The sequence below is a fragment of the Psammomys obesus genome, unplaced genomic scaffold (genome assembly GCF_907164565.1).
Source record: "Psammomys obesus unplaced genomic scaffold, mPsaObe1.curated_primary_1811, whole genome shotgun sequence".
In the NCBI taxonomy this organism is placed as follows: Eukaryota; Metazoa; Chordata; class Mammalia; order Rodentia; family Muridae; genus Psammomys; species Psammomys obesus.
In genome coordinates this window covers 61,763,981-61,772,463 of record NW_026585504.1, presented here as the reverse complement: position 1 = coordinate 61,772,463, position 8,483 = coordinate 61,763,981, and positions in this window count along the sequence as shown.

The window sequence follows — 8,483 nt, the reverse complement described above, 5'->3', positions numbered from 1 at the left end:
TCTTGAAGTTAGTGTTACAGGTGGGTGTGAGGTACTTGCCAAACTGAACATCAGTTCTTAAAAAGCAAACACGCTCTGGACCATTAATCCATCTTGTTAGACCTCTCAGTTATATTCTTAGAGATAAGAATGGGAGGAATACTTACCTTAAGAAGAACGAGTGAAAACAGGAGAATGTGTAAGAACACACAACATAACTAGAAACCGGAGGATACACTGAGAATGTTAAGTACAGTAAAGGATGCCTTTTGTTATTGGTGCTGTACTAAAAATAGAATTAAAGGCAACAAGGTGGCGCAGAGAATAAGAGTGATTGCCATGTAAGCGTGGGATCCCAAGTTCAATTTCATATCGGCCATGTTTCTACATGGCTAGATTCTGTCCAAACATGTATTTGTAACTCTAGTGTTGTGGAGGGCAGAGACAGATATATTACTGAGCCAAGCACAGAGCTAAATTACAGACCCTTTCTCCAAGAAATAATACAGATGCTGTCAGAGCGGGACACCCGGAGCTCTCCTCTTTCCCACATGCATGTGCCTCACACAGTCAGTGGCAGAGTACCATGCACACATGGACACCTCTGCTTGCATGTATGCACGTGTGTATACACAATTTTAAAAATAATACCTACGTTAGACTATTTGAACATGTATTAATATTCATGTGTGTGTTTAGAAAGATATTTGGTGTGAACAAAAGAGAAGATAAAGCAGAATCGGAATGTGGCAAACAGTAGGGTAGGTTCATGAAGCTGAGTTCCACCTTCCCATCTACACAACACAGTGCTACCAGTGCTCAAAACTAACGTCTTTCAGATCACTGAGATTGTGGCGAAAGTACATAAGAAATTCACATGAAAGTTTAACCTTTTAAAAATATTAGAATATTATTTGGGGCTGGAGAGATGGCTCCACAGTTAAGAGACGTGGGTCATTTGTAGAGTGCCCAAGTTTAATTCCCAGCTCACATGTCAGGAGGCAGAAATATACCTGTAACCCTAGTTCCCAGTGACCCCAAACCCTCTTCTGGTCTTTGTGGGCACCTGTCTTTGAATGGCAATCCTCACCACCATCAATACATATGGCTGAAATGTAATAAAAATAAATCTATAAAAACAACACACAAATTAGATAAGCAACAACCTTTTATCTTATCAGCATGATCTGCAGTCTCCTACAAATGTGTCCCGACTAGTGTCTTAGGTTACTAACTTCATAGTGTCCAGACAAAGCTGAAACATAGTCACATGATGGCTTGGGAACAGGAACTGCTACCCTGTGTAGGACAGCCAGCTAAAGTACATTGAAGAAAAGAGCTAAAATGGCTGCTAAATTGGCTACTAAAATGGCTACAATATTGGCTTCTTAAATAGCCATTTTTTCCTATAAAATTGATTTCCAAATTAAAGCCTGATGCATACATTCAAGAGAAGGATAAAGTTACTAAGCATGACATTTACAAAACTTGACAGAATTTAGATTTTGCCAAGTGTCCTGTACTTTTTAAAAAATGTGATTTCCAGCATCTAATAGATACTTTTTTTTTGCTAAAAATAAACTGTCTAATCTTTTCTCATAAAATTTTTATGCTAACAGCTCACACTCATAAATCAATCCTATGACATTTTGTTCCAAATATTATGTGTATAAATATACACACATAACCTTATATATATTCTTAAAATGTAAAATACAAAGATTCATTTTTTATTTTTTCATTATTCATTTTTTATAAAAATATTCATTTTTTATTTTTAGTCTGTTGTGGTAGCAAATGAATGACTCTAAATTTCAAGAGAAACATTATAACTAACTATTCCCTAAGGAAAGAGCATCCTCACTAAACATTTTTCTTTTGTCTGCTGTGGATCTCTTCTGGAATTGTGCTTGAAATATAAACAACATATATATATATGTGGAACAAATTCTGAATTGTGGAAGTTAGCTGATTTTTTTTTTAATTTGGCATTGTCTTCTTAATAAAATTATATATTTACAAATAAACTTTATGTGTTAATTTGTCACTTTGAAACAATTAGAGATCAGAAAGAGAGGAAAGAAGACTCTTTGAAATGAGAAAATCTATCTTTAGGTGAAGAATAACTCTCAAATAGGTAGGTCACAGGACAAAATTAATAAGTGAATATGGGAAACAGACTCACAGGAAAAGGGAAGAAGGAGGGAGGAAAGAGAGTCTGAAGGTGACATAATTAGATGTACTTTGTGCATGTATAAAATCAGTATTATGGAAAAACAAAGAGGGAATCTCATAAAAGTCAAGTTCTCAAGAGACTGTCCTGAAGACAGAAGAATTTGGGGGCAGCTAAAGTCATAGGAGGCTATTCTTTTTATTTTTCTGTATGTATATAGGTGTTCATGAGTGCATGGCTACAAATATGTGCTTTATGTGTGAGACCAGGGGCTGATGTCCGGATTTTTTTCAGGATTGTTTTCCATGTTATTCTCCTGAGACACAGTCTCTCCCTGCACTTAAAATTAACAATTTGGTAAGTGGTAATTTGGTCTGTCCAGCTGGCTCCTGATCCTTAGCAGTCTTTCTGCCTCTGCCTCTCCAGCAATGCGGTTGCTACACTTAGGTTGAAGAAGAGAATGAGTTCTGGACATCAAGCTCAGACCCTCATAAGTCACCTCCCAGCTCCAAAGTCCTCAGTTTCTGGATTCAGTTTCAGATTTTTTTTCCTTTTTATTTATTCTCCTCTAATACATTATATCCAGACTTTAGCTTCCCCTCGTTTCACTGCTCCCGCTCCCTCTCCGCCTCTCACACCTATATCCACTGCTCTTCTGTTTCCCTTCAGAAGAGCAGGCCTGGCAGTGATGTCAAGTGAACATGGCATAACAAGATGCAATAAGATTAGACACAAATATTCATATCCAGGTTGGACAGGCAGAGACCCACCCCCACTGTTAGGAGTCTCACAAACACCCTAAGCTAAACAACGACAGCATACATGCAGAGAATCTAGCACATACAATGCTCCATGACTGCAACCTTGCTTAGTTGATTCTATGGGCCATGTTCTCCCGGTGTCCTTGACTCCTCTCCTTCCTGAAATACTTCCTCCCCTTCTTTCACAGGGTTCCCCAAACTCCAGCTAATGTTTCGGTGTGGGTCTCTACATCTGCTCACACCATCTGCCGAGGAAGCCTCCCTGCAAAATGTACTCGGGCAAAGGTGGCTTTGAGCTTGTGAGAGTAGACAACCACTGATTGGTCTAACTTAAGGCCCAAGCCACCAGAAGGAGCTCATGCCTGATACCACCTGGATGGCCAAGAACTGAAAGATAGGTAGCTCAAAGACCTAAGGTAGAACCAAACACAACTGACCAAAAGGGGGAAAAAAAAGAGTAAATGAAATGATTCCTAAAGATATTCTGCTATACCCATAGATTGGTGCCTAGCCCAATTTTTAGAAAAAAAAAAAAAAAAAAGTGAATGAGCTATTTCTGCCAACAGAGCAAAGAACACTTATGTGTTTCTAATGTGTTTATGTATGTTTGTGTGTGGTTCAGATCTTAATACTGGATGCAAGAAATGCATAGGTCAAAAACTAATACATAAAGCCAAAACAGTAAAGTTTTCAAAGTGTAATTCCTGTTGGACACTAGCTTCATTAGTGTTATGTCTTGGGAAAACTAAATTTAGGAAAATGCACAATGTATTGGATTTATATTCTATGTTGTATGAACAAGAGAGTGAGTGTGTATATATATGTGTGTGTGGTGTATGTGTTTGTGTGTGTTTCTATGCTTGGACATATGCCTGCATGTGTGGGAATTACTTTCAGGAATCTTTTTTTTCCTTCCAGCAAGCGAGTTCCTGAGGTCAAACTAAGGCCTTTAAAATTTTTATTTATTATAGTTTATTCACTTTGTACCCCAGCTGTAGCAGCCTTGCTTGTCCCCTCCCAATCTTTCCTTCCCTCCTTCTAATACATCCATGCCCCTTCCCCAGTCCACTGATATGGAGGTCCTCCTCCCCTTCCCTTTGACCCTAGTCTATCAGGTCTCATCAGGACTGGCTGCATTTTCTTCCTCTATGACCTGGCAAGGCTGCTCCTCCCTCAGGGGAGGGTGATAATCAAAGAGTCAGCCACTGAGTTCATGTCAGGGACAGTCTCTGTTCCCCTTACTAGGCTGCCCCTTTGAACAATGAGCGTCCATGGGCTACATCTGTGCTAGGGTTCTAGGTTATCTCCATGCATGGTCCTTGTTTGGAGTATCAGTCTCAGAAAAGACCCCTGTGCCCAGATTTTTTGGTTCTGTTGCTCTCCTTGTGGGTCTCCAGTCTCCTCCAGGTCTTTCTATCTCCCCCTTCTTTTATAAGATTCTCTGCCCAAAATTTGGTTATGAGTCTCAACATCTGCTTTGACACCCTGCTGGGTAGAGTCTTTCAGAGGCCTTCTGTGGGTAGGCTACTGTCTTGTTCCTTGTTTTCTCCCACTTCTGATGTCTATCCCATTTGCCTTTCTGAATGAAGATTGAGCATCTTAGCCAAGGTTCTCCTTCTTGCTTAACTTCTTAAAGTGTACAGATTTTAGTATGATTATCCTATATTATATGTCTAATATCCACTTATAAGTGAGTATATACCATGTGTGTCTTTTTGCTTCTGGGAAGATCACTCTGGATGATCTTCTCTAGTTCCAACCATTTGCCTGCAAATTTCATGATTTCCTTGATTTAATTGCTGAGTAGTATTCCATTGCATAAATGTACCACAATTTTTGTATCCATTCCTCAACTGAGGAACATCTGGGTTGTTTCCAGATTCTGGATATTAGAAGTAAAGCTGTTACAAGCATGGTTGAGCAAATGTCCTTGTTGTGTACATGAGCATATTTTGGGTATAAGCCTAGGAGTGGTATAGCTGGATCTTGAGATAGCACTATTCCTAATTGTCTGAGAAAGCGCCAGATTGATTTCCAAAGTGGTTGTACAAGTTTACATTCCCACCAGCAATGGAGGAGGGTTCCCCTTTCTCCACATTCTCTCCACCATGTGTTGTCACTTGAGTTTTTTATTTTAGCCATTCTGATGGGTGTAAGGTGAAATCTCAGGGTTGTTTTGATTTGCATCTCCCTGATGATTAGGAAGGTGAGCATTTCTTTAAGTGTTATCTCTGACATTCGATATTCCTCTACTGAGAATTCTCTGTTTTGTTCTGAACCCCAGATTTTAATTGGATTACTTGATTTGTTGCTTTTTACTTCTTGAGTTCTTTATATATTCTGGATAATATCCCTCTGTCAGACATAGGGTTGGTGACTATCCTTTCCCAGTCTGTAGGCTGTCATTTTGTTCTGAAGACAGTGTCCTTTCCTACACAGAAGCTTTTCCGTTTCATGAGATCCAATTTATTGATTGTTGCTCTTAGAGCCTGTGATGTTGATGTTCGGTTCAGGAAGTTGTATCCTGTGTCAATGAGTTCTAGGCTCTTCCCCACTTTTTCTTCTAACAGGTTCAGTGTGTCTAGTTTCATGTTGAGATCTTTGATCCACTTGAACTTTAATTTTGTACAGGGTGATGAATAAGGATCTATTTGCATTTTTCTAAATGTAGACATCCAGTTGGACCAGCACCATTTGTTGAAGATGCTATCTTTTTTCCATTGTATGCTTTTGACATCTTTTCCTGGGTCTTCTATTCGGTTCCATTGACCCACCGTTCTGTTTCTATGCAGTACCATGCAGTTTTTACTACTGTTGCTCTATAGTATAGTTTGAGATCAGGGATGGAGATACCTTCAGAAAATCTTTTATTGTAGGGGATTGTTTTAGCAATTCTGTTTTTTTTTTTTTAATTCCATATGAAATTGAAATTTTTTCTTCAATTTCTGTAAAGAATTGCATTGGTAATTTGACAGGAATTGCATTGAATCTGTAGATTGCTTTTGGTAAGATGGTCATTTTTGCTATGTTAATCCTGCCAAGCCATGAGCGTGGGAGATCTTTCCTTCTTCTGAGATCTTTCAAATTAAGGTCTTGAGGGTGACAGGCACCTTTACCTGCAGAGCATAAATGTGCGTCTTTTAAAGGAAACATTCAAATGTTTCATTATATAACTTAAGATAGTCATATACTTGCCCTTTTGTTCCAATTTTCATCCATTTTGGATTTTTGAGGCAGCATAAATAGCCAGAAGACAGACCAGAGTCTGACCTTCACCGGATGTAGCTGAATATATTAGCACACACAGTGAGGGGCATCTTCTCCTCCACAGGAAATGGAGAGGTGAGCCCAAGAGAAAAGGTGACTGTGGTGAAATGAGGGGCTTGGCAATGAAGAAATTTTTGCAGTCATAGCAGAGTATATGTGGATCTGAATTTCCCTCTATCTGAATTTTTTTGCCCAGTGTAAGCTAGACAATCTTGGGAGACAGACAGTCTTCATGGGTTGTCTCTCAGACAATCCTTTACGGGCTGACTCAAAATTTGAGCAAGGCCCTCTATAGTCTCAAAGGAGTCCTGTTTTACAAAAAAGATATGCTATCAGTACAGATTTTAGTTTTATGTGAAGCTAATACCCAATTCTATTATGACTTCATTTTGATCATATTTAATCTATCCGATATTCCCAGTAATAATGTACTTACTATTCAATGTGTAAAATACATTTACGGTTTCATGTGGTGTCAATAAAGTATACATGGGGCTGCAGAGATGGCTCAGTAGTTAAAAGCACTTGTTGCAATTTCAGAAAACTGGAGTATGGTTCTCACCATCTGTATTGGGAAGTTCACAACACCCTGTAACCCCAGCCCCAGGGGATCTGATACCTTCTCTGACCTTGTTCAGCATGTCATGCATGTGTGGCACACATATGTGCAGACACACACACATAAATAAAAATTAAAAAAATAAATATTAAAGAAAAAAACAAATATTCCTTGTCATTTGAAGTTAATTTAAAGTTCTGTACTAGGCTCCTGATGAAGAGGGATTTTTAAAAATGTCTTTTCAGTTCTGGCTTTCAACAAGAAATATACAGGGACCAAGGCTGCTACCAGAAGCTTTGGCTCCTGACACTTGGACAGTGTAGTTAGATTCCGAGCAGCAGCCTGTGCTTTCTGCTGGCCTTGGCATCTTGCATACTTTAAGAATTAGACCTGGAGGGGACAGGAGCTCCACAGGGAGAGCACAAAAGCAAAGAATCTGGGCATAGGCGTCTTTTCTGAGACTGATACTCCAAACAAAGACCATGTGTGGAGATAACCTAGATCCCCTGCATAGATGTAGCCCATGGCAGCTCAGTTTCCAAGTGGGTTCTTAGTAGGGGAGCAGGGCCTGTCTCTGACATGAACTCAGTGGCTGGCTCTTTGATCACCTCCTCCTGAGGGGGGTGCTGCCTTACCAGGGCACAGATGAAGACAATGCAGCCAGTACTGATGAGAGCTGACATCATGGGAGGAGGACCTCCCCTATCAGTGGACTGGGAGAGGGGCATAGGAGAGGAAGAGGAAGGGAGGGTAGGAAGGGAAGGACACAGGAGGAGACTACAGCTTGGATACAAACTGAATAAAAAGAATTGGAGAAGCTCATGTAAGTGCCACCTTTGTCACAATTTTTCCTGAATGCTTTTAATATCAAGTATGAAAGTTATAGTCTATCATTCTATGGATTCATAGAGCTGAAAAAGCCTTAATCAGATAATCACAACATTGTGTCTTTGTAAACTGACAAGTTCTGCACAGGAAAAGTCATGAGGATTATAACAGCAGAAGAGAAGGAGCTAATCTGGCGAGTAGAAGAGTTTTCTGATAAATCATGTCCCGGGACACAAAGTTTGTGTGTGTGCAACCTGCTGAAGATAGGTGTCTGATCCCCTAAAGCTAGAAGTATATGGTAGTTGTCAGCTATGCTATGTGGCTGGGACCTCAACTCAGATCCTCTTTAAGATCAGAATGAACTATTAACCACTGGTCCATTCCTGGCCCTTAAAGATCAGTCCTACATTATTTGGCAATGCTAACACTTTTGTATATGTATATCATAGAAAGATGATTTAAAAAGTATATAGGTCCCAATTCCCAGACTAGAGTTCTGGAACACAAAAAACTCTCTCATGGTTGAGAATCTAGAGACTGGGGACTGGTAGGGGATACCGGAAGCAAGAAAGGAAATTAAAAGTTTAATTTGCTTCCAGGCACTACCAAACCCATGGCCACCAGTACATCCAGGCGATCAGTCATATTCTAGTAGAGACTGAATTACAGTTTTTAATGTAAAAAGCTCTATTCTATGGACAGGGGGCTGTGCACTATATAAAAATGAAGAACACCAGCTGCAGAAAGCAAATAGTCAAAAGGGCATATTTCTCTTGTTAATCCCACCAGGTGAGAATAAAACCTCTACCTCAATCGCTGAGCCTAACTCAAAGCAAGCTTTATTAAATACTGGCCAGGACAGTAGACACTGTCCAGGCCCATACCTGGGATTCCCAGAAAATGTCCACAATTTATG